Here is a 15066-nt window from a genome sequence, read left to right on the forward strand (position 1 = left end):
CAGACTATGCAATTCAGTCCTTGTTGGTTGTTGTCTGAATGTAAATCCTCTTATCTTCATTCCCCCCTGATGTTGAAGCAGAGAGCTATGCTGGATATGCATTGAAAGTGAAGTATCAGGCTTATTTGGTTTGGGGTAGTAACCGCCGCAACAAGCAAGCTTCTCCCCCGCTTTTTTCTGAATGCAAATCCTTTTTTCCATATTTCCTCTTGCCGTTGAAGCATAGAGCAATATTGGAGTCACATTAACTGGGTGTATGTTTATTGAATAAGGATATTAATCACCAGGTAGTAGCTGTCATTCCCGCAAGCCACCCTCATGCCTCTTCTCTTCATTCACATTCTCTAGACTTTATGGAACCACAGTGTTTATCCCACAACCCTTTGATATCCTTCACAGTTTTGGTCTTCACCAGGGCGTTCCAGGCATCCACCACCCTCTCCGTGAAGAAATGCTTCCTGACATTGGTTCTGAGTCTTCCTCCCTGGAGTTTTAAATCGTGACCCCTGGTTATGCTGATTTTTTTCCAACGGAAAAGGTTTGTCGTTGACTTTGGATCATTAAAACCTTTCAAGTATCTGAAAGTCTGTATCATATCACCCCTGCTCCTCCTTTCCTCCAGGGTGTACATATTTAGATTCTTCAATCTCTCCTCATAAGTCATTTTATGAAGACCATCCACCTTTTTGACCGCCTCCATCCTGTCTCTATCCCTTCGGAGATACGGTCTCCAGAACTGAGCACAGTACTCCAGGTGAGGCCTCACTATGGCCCTGTACAAGGGGATCATCACTTCCTTTCTTTTACTAGATAATCCTCTCTCTATGCAGCCCAGCATTCTTCTGGCTTTAGCTATCACCTTGTCACATTGTTTTGCCGACTACAGATCATTAGACACTATCACCCCTAGGTCTCTCTCCTGTTCCATGCACATCAGCCCTTCACCCCCCATCGAATACAGTTCTTTCGGATTTCCACACCCCATATGCATGACTCTGCATTTCTTGGCATTGAATCTCAGCTGCTATATCTTCAACCACTCTTACAGCTTCCTTAAATCCCATCTCATTATCTCCATTCCTTCCGACGTGTCCACTCTGTTGCAGGTCTTAGTGTCATCCACAAAAAGACAAACCTTACCTTCTATCCTATCCGCAATGTCGCTCACAAAGATATTGAACAGGACTGGTCCCAACACCGATCCTTGCGGCACTCTGCTTAACACCGCTCTCTCTTCAGAGTAAGTTCCATTTACCATCACACATTGTCTTCTGTCCGTCAACCAGTTTGCAATCCAGGCCACCACCTTGGCACTCACTCCTAAGCTTCTCATTTTATTCACAAGCCTCCTGTGCGGTACCATATCAAAAACTTTGCTGAAATCCAAGTAGATGACATCGAGAGCTCTTCCTCGATCCAATTCCCTAGTCACCCAGTCAAAAAAGTCAATCAGATTTGTCTGTCAGGCCCTTCCCCTGGTGAATCCGTGCTGCCTCTGGTCCAGCAGTTCTTCCAACTCTAGATAGTTCACTATTCTTTCTTTCAGCAGTAACTCCATTACTTTTCCCACCACCGAGGTGAGGCTAACCAACCTGTAGTTTCCAGCCTCCTCTCTGCTCCCATTCTTGTGAAGTGGGACCACCACCGCTCTTCTCCAATAACTCGGCACCACTCCCGTTCCTAGGGATCTATTGAACAGTGTTGAAACCGTGGTAGGCGGAGTGAAGCCCGATGGCTTCACTCCGCCTACCTTTCTTTTTCTGCGACTCCTCCTGATCCTTGTGGACGACTGGCTGCCGCGGCGTCTGTCTCCTGCCCTCTGCGGCGTCCCTGGACCGGCTTGGGTGCTGCCTCCCGCCATGCTCCTCAGGTACCTTAGGACACGTGCGCCACGCAGCCCTCATTCTTATTTCCTTTATGGCGCGAACCTCAGGGGCATCCCCCTGTGATGACGTCACGCTGCCCGGATATTTAAGCCTGTTGTTTATTGCTAGCCTTTGAGTTAGCAAGGGATTTCTTATGGATGGGATTCCCTCTCCGTACCCAGCTACTCTGCCTCCAACTTCTGTTTGGACTCTTTGCTGTTAATGGGGTACCTGCTCCTCGGGGGCCTCTCTGCTTCTTTCAGGTCACTATCAGGAACCAGTACTCTCTCCTCAAGGGCCCATGTTCCCTGACCCGCTGCCTGTGTCCATCTCCTCTTCTACTTGGAAGAATTTGCTACAGACACGATCTATGAGTACTTCTACCATCTACTCCTCAGAGCTGTTTCCCTGGAACCAGGTACTCGCTCCTCGAGGGCCTGCCTTCATTCCAGCACCAGTGCCATCTTCTATGGAGAACTGCTGCGTGAGTACTTGCCAACGAGTCCCTGCGCCCAGGATCTGGTACTCGCTCCTCGAGGGCCAGCTCTCCCTATCTCAGGGCTTCTCCATACTGGGGACTCTGTGAATATCTCAGTGTACTCATTTTCTCAGTTCTTCTTCCTACAGCACTGCTACCGGAGAAGCCGTTGTTCCAGCACCCTGAGGAATACCAGCCCAGCCGGGCTCCATCTTCTACTCACTACCGCCACCTCTGGTGGCTTCACAAACTGTCTAATAAAAGATATAATCTGTGTTTGTGTGTCCAGAGCCTGACCTGTGGCCCCTAACAGGATTTCCCCCCGTGGGTGTGGTCAGCTGCCACAGTGTCCAAGGGTCCACCCAAACCCTACAAAACATAAACAGGTCATTCAGCGAGCCCGCCAGCACATCTCTGAGCTCCCTCAGTATCCTGGGATGAACCTCATCAGGCCCCATGGCTTTGTCCACTTTCAGTTTCCCCAGCTCTTCCCATACATTCTCTGCTGTAAATGGAGTTACATATACTCCACTCCCCTCCAGTTTCTTGTTAACTAGCGATGGTCCTTCTCCAGGGTCCCCTTTAGTGAGCACTGAACTGAAGTATTCGTTTAATATTTCTGCCATTTCTTCATCTCATTTCACACATTGATCCTTTTCACCTTTCAATTTCACTATACCACTTTGAACTTTTCTCCTTTCTCTAATGTATCTGAAAACTGTTTTGTCACCTTGCTTTACCTCTTTGGCAATCCTTTCTTCCGCTTGACTTTTTGCCATCTTGATTACTTTCTTCATCTCCCTCAGTTCCACCAGATATTCTTCTTTGTGCTCCTCCCTTTGGGATCCTTTATATTTCTTGAATGCTGTTCTTTTAGCTTTTATTTTGTCGGCCACCTCCTTTGAGAACCAGATAGGTTTCATTTTTATTTTGCTTTTCTTTACTTTTCTTACATATAGATTAGTTGCCTTGGTAATTGCTCCTTTTAGTTTGGTCCATTGTTGTTCCACATCTCTCTTGTTCTTCCAGCCTTCTAGTTCTTCCTCCAGGTACTTCCCCATTTCATCAAAGTCTGTATATCAGATGCTCTGGTTTCTGGCCATTTTCCATAATGTCTAGATACCTCAGTAGTGAGTGGTTCAGCTGAGCAGGTTGGCTGGCAACAAGGTGTATGCATGCATGCATGCATTGCTGCACTGAAATCTTCTAGCAGCAGTATATCTGGGTCCACAAATTGTGCCTGGAGTAGCCTGGATCACACTATCATGTTTTTCACTGTCTATGCACAGGAGACCTCAGACAATTGGTAATGCAAATATGAAGATGAAGTCACAGCCCAGGTTATCTTCTCTTCTCCCAGAAGTTCATGAGCCTAGCATCCATAGTGCAGAGTGGGACACAAGCACCACCAACTTTAAAACGGGGTGTGGCATGCACCAACAGCTGTGAGAGGAAGAGGCCCTTGAGACCACCACAAATCCCATTTCGCCGATGGCTGAGAAGAGGGGCAGGACCGGCAGTCTGTCGATGGACCCCATCTCGCTAGCAGACTCCGAGAAGAGAAAGAAGCCTGAGAAGCCGCCAGCAGACCCCATCCTGCCAGCAGCCAAGAAGAGGCCTTGGAGGCCGACAGACCTCATCTCTTCAGCAGCCAAGGCCCGGTATGCTGCCAGTGGACCAATCTCGCTGGTGACTGAAGAAAGAAGAGGTCTGAGAGATCACCAGTGGCTGAGAAGAGGAAGAAGCCCATTCTCCCACTTCTCTGTGCCGGCCTTCAAACCACATGTGGCCAGTATGTGCTCTATACTGATCTTGTGGATCACGAGATCAACATAGAGGAGGTGCTAGCCCATGAGTTTTGAATAGTGCTGGGCAGGCACACTAGGAGCAGCGGGAGAACAGGTTTCTTCTTCTTCTTGGCCACAGGCAGGATTAGTCTGCTGGCAGCCTTCTGTATGCAATGGGAAGACTGCTTAGGTTTTCTGTTTGTGTATGTGAGTGAATGGTTATCTGCCTGGGTGTGAGTATGAGAAACAATGGTAAGCTGCCTAGGTGTGGGTGGGTGTGCGGTGTGAATGGTATCCTACCTGATGGTCTATGGGTGTGTGAATATGAGCCTGTCTGCGTGAGTGTGTGTTTGTGTGTGTGTGTGAGAATGGGGGCCTGCTTGGGGGAGAATGTGAATGGGAGTCTGCCTGAGTGTGTGTGTGAGAGAGAGAGAGCATGTGGGAGTTAAATCCTGTGTGTGGGAGTGGGAGTCTGCATGTGAGAATGAGAGCTAATGTGTGTGCACAAATGTATGGGGAGTGGGGGCCTGCATGTTTATGGTTTATTAGGGTTTTTTAAACCGTCATATCAGTAAAACCATCACAACGGTGTACAAAATTAAAATAGAGGAAATACAATCGATAGCAATAAAAGCACATAACAGCTAAAATTAGAAAGCAAAATTATTAAAATATAATTGTTAAAATAGTCTAAAAGCGTAAAAGTCATAAAATACAACAATAAAACAGCAATAAACAATCTACTAAAAGAAAGTGGAAGCACAGAATGCATGAATAGGATGAAACATAGGATAAAATTCTGCTATTTGTTACTCATTATCAACGTAGGTGCACGTAAAAAGCATATGAGAAATATGTGAGAGCCTGTGTGTGGCAATATAAAGCTGTGTGAGAGAGTGTGTGTGTGTCTGCGAGGGGGGATGGGAGCCTGCATGTGAGAGACAGCATGTGAGAGTGAGAGCCTGTATGTATGGGAGTAGGAGCCTGCATGTGAGAGCCTGTGTGTCTGTGTATGAGAGAGCATGTAAGAGTGAGAGCCTGTGTGTGTCTGAGGGGGAATGGGAGCCTGTGTATGATACAGCATGTGAGAGTGAGAGCTGTGTTTGTGTGGGAGTGGGAGCCTGTGAGTGAATGAGAGCATGTAAGTGTGAGAGATTGCGTGTGTGTATTGGAATGGGAGCTTGCGTGTAAGAGCATGTGAGAACAAGAGCCTGCATGTGAGACAGAGCATGTGAGAGAGAGAGCCTAATTGTATGTGAGAACAAGCATGCAAGAGCGGGATCCTGTATGAAAGAAAGCTTCTGTGTGAGAGAGATCCTGTGTGTGTATATGGAGGAAGGAAAGAATTCAGGAGGAGCAAGAAGAAACAGAAAGAATACAAGAGACCCTGAAAAAGGAATAAGAAAAAGACAGACAGAGGGAAAAAAAGAGTCTGGGATCAATCAATTAGAAAAATAAAATGAGACAACAAAGGCAAAAAAAAATTTGTCTTCAGTAATTGGAATATGCCGTCTTTGGGAATGTGCATTTCTTATATATTTGTATTTTGCTTTTTCTTCAGTATTCTAGAGTTTACAGAGTCTGGTTTCTCTGGCTTTCCAATTCAGTTTTGCTGCATGTTTCTGTTTCTAATATGTAGTCCCTTATTCTGTATTAGGTAAGGGTCAGTCTATGATGCGAATGTGTGAGAAAGGTACAGTATTTTGACTAGCATGTAGTTTCTCTGTAGGGATTTGTAGCAGTCTGGCTTGTTCTGTTCACCCAGTAGGTGGTGAATTAGTGTTCTATGGCCTGTGTGTGTGAGAGAGGGAGTATGTGTGAGAACATTGGCATGTATATGTTGTGTTTGTGGGATTGTGGACCCTTGGTCGCAATGGAGATGATTCCACCCATGGGGAGGGGCCCCATGGGGAACCACTGCGATAGGCTGCACTCAGAAAGCAGACACAGTATGGATAGAGGGTTTATTATACTGCTGTAAATAGATGGTAAAGCAGGAAGGTAAGGCACTGACCCAAAAAGTGCCAGTACGTTCAACAGGCTCAGATGTGAAGTCTCACCCAGATGTTTCACGATAGGCGGAAGCCCGCAGTGCGGGTAACGTCGCTGCTGGTGGGTGGAGCTGGAGCACCAGATCGAAGAAGTACTCACAGGAATGATGGCGTCTTCCTGATGGTGGAAAGTTGGGACCGAAGGTCCATGGTGCAGGATATAATGGCTGGTAGTCCATCGAGGAGCGAGTACCCGATGGTCTGATATCCTGAAATGTAGAAGAGAGAGAAAGACCCCAGAAGAGCGGTTGTCTAGTTAGAGAGGACCCCAAAAGGTAGTTGGAAGCGAGAGACCCCTGAGGAACGGGTATCTTGAGCTTCTACTGGAGCGAGGCCCTTGGAGCAAAGCAGCATCTAAGCGTGCAGCTTAGAGCGGTCAGAGTATCTTAAACCGAAATCCTTGCTAAATGAAGGTGGTAGTGAAAGCGGAGGCTTGATATACCCGGAGGTACTGACGTCATGCGGTGGGGCCGCCCCCAAGGTTCCCGCCATGACGTGTATTAGAACGTAGGGGATGTGCGCGCTCGTGCCCTAGGAGGCCACGGGAGTGAGAATGGCAGATGGGGACCCCCATGCTGATTTGGAAACGCTGAGACCCTCGGCACTCGGAGGCAGTCATCTTGCCCAAAGAGAGAGAAAGGGGAGAAAAAGAGGTAAGGCAGAGCGGTCACAGCCGTCTGCGACCGATGGACGCAACAGTATATCAGAGAGGGAGTGTGTATAAAAATCAGTGTGTTAGTAGCCTAGGTTTGTGTGAATGAAAGAGATCTCCTACCTTCCCCAATCTATGATAATCTCAGGTTGAGTGGGAATCAAAAGGACCCAGATATGGCAAGCAAGAGATTTTTTAATCCTTATTTGTTTTAATTATTGGGTGTAATTTGATGTTTCTATTGTTTTGAAACATTTTATTGGTTTTTTTCAGGGGGAAATATAAAGAACATGTTTTAAATTATTGGATGTTTTGCAAGGAATAATAATACAGTCGAGCTTCTGGTTTCCAGTACAGTTTTTGTTGGCACGTTTCTATTTTGTATTTGGTGAGGGTTTGTCTGTATTTAAAAGGTCCCGTTCTTTTGTAACTTGAATTCTTGCTGTGAAAATTATGGTACTTATTATCACTGGCTTTTACAGCATTATGATCCTCTCTTCCTCATTTCTATTTTAAACAGAAGTTTCCTCTTTATTAATTTCATTTGCATGCAGAAAATATTTTTTTCATTCACATATTTTATTGAAACTGCTGTTAGTAGATTAGGCAATTATTTTAAGGGATGAATTTAACTCATTCCCCCCTCTAAAGATTGGGTTGCTATGAGCAAAAAATTGATAGGCTTTTTGCATCAAAGAAAGTTGTGCTCACAAGAAACATAGAAATGATGGCAGAAGAAGAGCATCCAGTCAGCCCAGCAAGCTTTCACACTTATTTTTCTCATACTTCTCTGTTACTCTGACCGCTGAGGTCAGGGCCCTTATTGGTAACTTTTTGGTTCTAATTTCCTCCCCCCGCCCCCCCCCCCCCCCCCACCATTGATGTAGAGGTAATGTAAGAGGGTGAACTGTGTTTTATGGCACCTGGCAGCAGCACATTTTCTGGTGCACCACCAATTTCAGCCATCACCCTATGCACCTGCAGAGTATGATTTTGCATAGGCCGCCGGCGCGAGCAGAGCCCCGGGACGCGCGTAAGTCCCGGGACTTTGTAAAAGGGGCGTGTCGGGGCGTGCCCGGAGTGACGCGGCGTTTTGGGGGTGGCGACGTGGGCGTGGTTTTGGCCCGGGGGTGTTCTAGGGGCGTGGCCGCGGCCTCCGGACCAGCCCCCGGCACCGGAACATGGAGCGGGGCTGCCGGCCGGCAGGTGTAACTTGGCTGACAAAGGTAGCGGGGGATTTAGGTAGGGCCGGGGGGGGGTGGGTTAGGTAGGGGAAGGGAAGGGAAGGTGCGGGGGGTGGAAGGAAAGTTCCCTCCGAGGCCGCTCCGAAATCGGAGCGGCCTCGGAGGGAACAGGCAGCACACGCTGGGCTCGGCGCGAGCAGGTTGCACAATTGTGCACCCCCTTGCGCACGCAGACCCCGGATTTTATAAGATACACACGGCTACGCGCGTATCTTATAAAATGCAGCGTACTTTTGTTCGCGCCTGGTGCGCGAACAAAAGTACGCGCTCGCGTATGTTTTTAAGATCTACCCCTATGGGTGTAGCTTGCTTGTTATGGCGGTTACTACCCTGAATCAGTTAAGCCTGATACTTCACTTGGAATGCATATCCAGCGCAACTCACTGCTTCAACGGCAGGGGGGAATAAAGAGAAGAGGAATTATATTCAGACAACAACCAACAAGGACTGAATGGCACAGGTTGGGTAAACAAATAAGCTTAGGAGTAGCTTGCTTATTGTAGCAGTTACTACCCCTAATCAATTAAGTTAGATACTTCACTTAGATGCAGCTCCAGCACTGTTCTCTACATCAATGGCGGGGGTGGAAGGTAACTAGAACCAAAAAGTTACTATTAAGGGCCAAGAGTAACAGATAAGTATGAGAGAAAAAAAGTGTGAAAGCTTGCTGGGCAGACTGGATGGACCGTTTGGTCTTCTGCCGTCATTTCTATGTTTCTATGGGCCCAAACACGCAGGGGAAGATTTTGAAAGCAGCGCGCGGGGGGTACATTTGTACGCGTTACCCGGATCGCACAAATGTACACCTAATTTTATAACATGCACGTGAAATCAGAGTGGCCTTGGAGGAAACTTTTCTTCTACTCCTCCCACCTTCCCCTCTCTTCCCCTATCTAACCCACCCACTAGCCCTACCTAAATCCCCCCTACCTTGTTTCAATTTTTACGCCTGCCTCTGTCAGGCATATCTTGCGTGTGCCAGCCAGCTGCCAGTGCCCCATGCACGGGCACAGCCGCTGTGCCGGAGGCCTCAGTCCCGCCCCCGGACCGCTGCCCAGCCCCGGCCCCTTCCCGCCCCTTTTTCAAAGCCCTGGGACATATGCGCGTCCTGGAGCTTGTGCGCGCCGCCGAGCCTATGCAAAATAGGCTCGGCGTGCGCAGGGGCTGGTTTTCGGGGTTGTATGCGTAAGTTACACATGTAACCCTTTGAAAACCTACCCCTTAGTGAGCAGCCTTTTGTAGGGGTGTGCATTCGTTTTGAACTTAAATGGAAAACGCAACTTTTTTTTTTTTTTTAACTTAAAAAAAAGATGAGGCTTAAACGATCGGATTTCCAACTTATTCAACATAGCTATGTTGAATACGTTGTAAATCGCGATTGTTGATCTAAATAAAAATTTAAACCCCTCACCCTCCTTAATCCCCCCCCCCAAGACTTACCAAAGCTGGCCAAAAGTTCCGTGAGGGTCCGGGAGCGGACGCGTGGGGAATCACGTGACGTCGGCGTCACGTCGGAGTGACGCGGCGTCACGTGATTCCCCTCGGGTTCGCTCCCGGACCCCTCGTTGGGCCCAAAAGGCACTTTTGGCCAGCTTGGGGGCGTCAGGAGGCCCCCCCAAGCTGGCCAAAAGTTCCTTTTGAGCCCAACGAGGGGTCCGGGAGCGGACACGTGGGGAATCACGTGACGCCGCGTCACTCTGACGTGGCGCTCCCGGACCCCTCGTTGGGCTCAGCTCAGCTTGGGGGGGGTCAGGAGGCCCCCCCAAGCTGTCCAAAAGTGCCTTTTGAGCCCAACGAGGGGTCCGGGAGCGAACCCGAGGGGAATCACGTGACGCCGCGTCACTCCGACGTGACGCCGACGTCATGTGCTCCTTGCAAAGGAGTTCAGGAATGGCGTCCTGACCCCGCTGGACCACCAGGGAGTTTTGGTAAGTCTTGGGGGGGGGGGGGGGGATTAAGGCGTGTGAGGGGTTTAAATTTTTATTTGCACATATGGACATAGACTCAACTTATGGAATTCTCCATATGTCCATATTGACCGCAAATGGGACCCCCTTTCGACTTATGGACTTATGAACTTAAACTTTTGGTCTGCACATCCCTAGCCTTTTGTGTACTGTAACAGATCTTAAACACGAAACATGTTTTAGTCATGCCAGAAAGTTCCATAAGAATACATTATTTGTGCAACACGACTTGAGCTAAAGTAGAAGACCTTGTGATGTTAGAAGATGTAAAATCCTATCCTGCATGGTCAACCAAGTTGCAAGCCCTGTTCAGTAAAATAGACATTATGGATGTGCTTGAAAAAGACTGCCCAACTGAAAGAGAAGTCAAGCAGCAGTGAGAAAAGCATGAAGGTAAGCTTAAAGCAGTAATCACCCTGCACATAAGTGATGACATCTTAAAGCTGATTGCAGATCTGCCTACAGGGAAGTAGACATTTGTACAGGTGTCTATGGATTGGCTTCCATGTCTATAATTTTCTAAAGACTGTTAAGTACAAAACTAACAGAAAGAGGAAACCTGACTACACATGTGACAGATTTCATATCACTGCAAAAGACTCTTACAAATAATGATGTTAATTTGCCAGATGAGACTCATAAAGAAATTTATACTCCACTCATTACCTGATTGCTAAAGTACCATAGTGATTGGCTGCATATAAAGACCAAATGGTCCATCTAGTCTGCCCAGCACTTTTTTTGGATCGTAGCAATTGCTGCTTCATGAGGCTACCCCCAAAGAGGATATGTAAGCTTTAGGTATAATAGAAAAGTTACCCCATTACAGCACTTCGCAAAAGAAGGACTGCTTCTTTTACATTGATCACAACATATTCAAGAAGGAAATGCATAAAATGTCTTTATTTTCTGAATGAAGAAAATGCCCCGTAGTATACCTCCTTAGTTGCTTAAAGATTCTGGGGTTATACCGTTCAAATATTTGATGGCAAATGTTAACACCTTAAACTTCATTCTAGAAATAATGGGCAGCTATGGCGCTCTCTCAATAAAAGAGAAACATGTTATTGAAGATTGTTGCCCAATATGAAATATGACTAAGGACTTAACTATGCATACCCAAGAAGAGACTAAGGAGAAGTGAATGTGACTCAGACAATCCAATAAGGACATTGGACATTTTAGAATAATGGTTCTCAACCCAGTCCTCAGGATGCACCCAGTCACCCAGGCCCCTGTGACATCCACAGGGCTGGATTTTAAAAGGGTTACGCGCATAAGGTATGTGCGTAACCCTTTTAAAATGCCCCTGTGCGTGCCGAGCCTATTTTGCATAGGCTCGGTGGCGCCCACAAGCCCCGGGACGAGCGTAAGTCCTGGGGCTTGCAAAAAGGGGCGGCCAGGGGCGTGACCAGGGGGCGTGGTATCGGCTAGGGGGCATGTCCGGGGGCGTGTGGGTGGTCCAGGGGCGTGGCCGAGTGCCCCGACACAGCGGCCTGTGTCGGGGCCTGCCACGCCAGCAGACAGCCGGCGTACATAAGTTACTACTGTCCGGAGGCAGGCGTAATTTTTTGAATAAAGGTAGGGGGGGTTAGATAGGGCCGGGGGGGTGGGTTAGGTAGGGGAAGGGAGGGGAAGGGAGGGGAAGGTGCGGGGGGGGGGTGGAAGGAAAGTTCCCTCCGAGGCTGCTCCAATTTCGGAGCGGCCTCAGAGGGAACGGGCAGCGCACGCAGGGCTCGGCACGAGCAAGCTGCACAAATGTGCACCCCCTTGCACGCGCCAACCCTGGATTTTATAAGATACGCGTGGCTACGTGCGAATCTTATAAAATCCAGCATATTTTTGTTTGCGCCTGGTGTGCGAACAAAAGTATGCGTGCGCGTAGATTTATAAAATTTACCCCACAGTGAACTCGCAAGAAAGACCCGCATACAATGGAGGCAGTGCATGCAAATCTATCTCATGCACATTCACTATAGTCATCCCGAAAACCTAATTGGCTGGGTGTGTCCCGAGGATTGGGCCGAGAAACCTGTTTCCAGAACACAGGGTCAAGTTATTTATTTATTTATTTATTATTTTTATATACTGACATTCGATCTCAATCGAGATATCACACCGGTTTACATTCAGGTACTGTTGGTATTTCCCTATCCCCAGAGGGCTTACAATCTTAAGTTTTTGTACCTGAGGCTGAAAAGAAGTTATGAGGCTGAAAAGAAGTAGAATATAGATTAACATAAAGAAATATCTCTTCACAGAAACGATGGTAGATATGGTCTCCCACTAGAAGTAATGAAGGCCGAAACTAATGAAATTCAAGAGAACATGGGATAAGCACAGAAGATCCCTAGACCTGAAGATATGAGGGTAAAGCCTGAGACTAGGGGGCATTCATGAAGTTAGCAAGTAGCACATTAAAACTAATCGGAGAAAATTCTTTTTTACTCAATGCACAATAAAGCTCTGGAATTTGTTGCCAGAGGATGTGGTTAGTGCTGTTAGTGTAGCTGGATTCAAAAAAGGTTTGGATAAGTTCTTGGAGAAGTCCATTAACTACTGTTAATCAAGTTGAAATAGGGAATAGCCACTGCTATTAATTGCATCAGTAGCATGGGATTTTTCTTAGTGTTTGGGTAATTGCCAGGTTCTTGTGACCTGGTTTGGCCTCTGTTGGAAACAGGATGCTGGGCTTGATGGACCTTTGGTCTGACCCAGCATGGCAATTTCTTATGTTCTTATGATTGCAGAACTGCATCAGGAATGGGAAGACTATATAGGCTTCCTGGTTCTTATCTGCTGCCATTTTCTTCTTCTTTGTTCAAATGCAAAGATCCAGCCCCTTCTTTGATTTGCAGAAGTTTGAGCAGGTATGGAAATGGACACTGTAACTAAGAAATAAAATAGAAAACATCAACAAAATATAAAATAGTAACATAACATAGTATTGTTGGCAGAAAAAGACCAAATGGTTCATACAATCTGCCCAGCAAGCTTCCCATGGCAGCAACTGCTGCTCCCTGCAGGTTACTCCCATGCCTTATGTTAAGAATAGTATACTTACAAGCAAGACCAAGCAACTGTCAAACCATTAACAAAATTACTGCAACATTTTTACATGGTGAGTAGCCTTCCTGATGATTCCGACAATAGTGCTTTAACATTCTTTACTTTGGGACTTGGCCATAGAAGCTTTATCTGCAATGACAGTGTATCAGTACCCCAGATCATAAACGTCGGGGCCCAGTGTTGGCTGTCTTCAGAATTCAATACCTTTTTTCCCTGACCCACCATCAAAGCGGACAGCGATTTTGCAGTTGTATCTAAATCATCAAGGTTAATTGGTTAAGGGTAGTAATCTCCCCATGCCTTCTGGTTAAGGCTATTAACTGCAGTTCCGTACAGGTTACCCCCATGCACCCTTTTCTACATTATCATCCTCAAGCCTTTAGAGATCCAGAGGGTTCAACCCATGCTCTTTTGAATTTGCATACTGCTTTCATCCTCACCACCTCCTTTGGAAGGACATTCCAGACATCCACCACTGTCTCCATGAAAAAAATATCTCCCCATGTCGATTATAAGTCTTTCCTCCTGGATTTTCATTTTGTGAACCCTAATTCTACTGTTCCCCTTCTAACTGAATAGGTTCAAAGTTTGTGCATCATTAAATCCTTGTATGTATCTGAAGGGCTGTATCGAAAACACTACAGCACTGAGACTCTGCTACTCTCTCTAACAGATAACATTCTGAGAGGCTTTGATAGTGGTAAACACTATATTCTACTAATGCTTGACCTATCGGCAGCCTTTGACACAGTAAACCATAAAATACTACTAAATAGACTGGAAGAAATTGGATTACAAGGCCTAACATTAAAATGGTTCAGTTCATATCTAAAAAACAGGTTTTTCCAAGTTCAGATCAACAACACATTATCAGAAAAAATTAAGCTCAAAACAGGAGTTCCACAGGGATCAGCCCTGTCTGTGACCCTTTTTAACATATACATGCTGCCATTATGCCACTTACTTGCAGGACTAGGAATAAATACACTACATTTACGCTGACAACATCCAACTAATTCTACCCATTGAGGACACTTTAGAGAAAACATTAAACCTAGCTAACATGTACCTAAGCATTATAAAACAACTACTGACACAAATGGAACTTGTAATTAATATTGATAAAACAGAATTTCTACACTTGGAATGAAAAAATTCTGAAATCAGTCAAACCTCAATAATACTCAAAGACAACCAGAAAATTGAACTATCTGGAAAAGTACGTAACCTGGGAATAATTATGGATCCTGAAATCAATCTGAAACAACACATATCACTAGAAGTAAAGGAAGGTTATGCAAAACTCATGGTACTCAGAAAACTTAAACCACTACTAACTCAAAATGACTTCCGAACAATTCTACAGGCACTAATTTTCTCCAGCATGGACTACTGCAATACCCTTATGCTAGGACTACCTAATACTACACTAAGACCTCTGTAAATTCTTCAGAACACAGCAGCTAGAATACTAACTGGAAAAAGAAGGAGGGACCATATAACTGAAACCCTAGCAGAGTTACATTGGCTACCAATTGAACACAGAATTAAATACAAAACCCTATGTATCATTCACAAACTAATTTATGATGAGAAAGCAGATTGGCTAAAACAGCATTACGGGTACACACTCCACACAGGAACCTCCGATCAGCAAATAAAGCACTCCTAACCATCCCAACAGTTAAAACAGCAAGGCTGACACAAGTGAGAGAAAGAGCCCTATCACTAGCAGGACCCATAATCTGGAACACAATGCCTCCAGAGATCAGGCTACAAAGTGATCTCAAGGCATTCAAGAAAAGTTTAAAAACATGGCTTTTTAAACAAGCATTTTACAAAGAGACGAGAGAATAGAAAGAAATTATTCAGGAAAAGACAGAAAGGCACCGACCCAGGGTACTTAGAACTTTACAGTAGATTAGTCTATGAACTCTACACCACAATAAGCTT

The sequence above is a fragment of the Rhinatrema bivittatum genome, chromosome 7, assembly GCF_901001135.1.
Source record: "Rhinatrema bivittatum chromosome 7, aRhiBiv1.1, whole genome shotgun sequence".
Classification (NCBI taxonomy): domain Eukaryota; kingdom Metazoa; phylum Chordata; class Amphibia; order Gymnophiona; family Rhinatrematidae; genus Rhinatrema; species Rhinatrema bivittatum.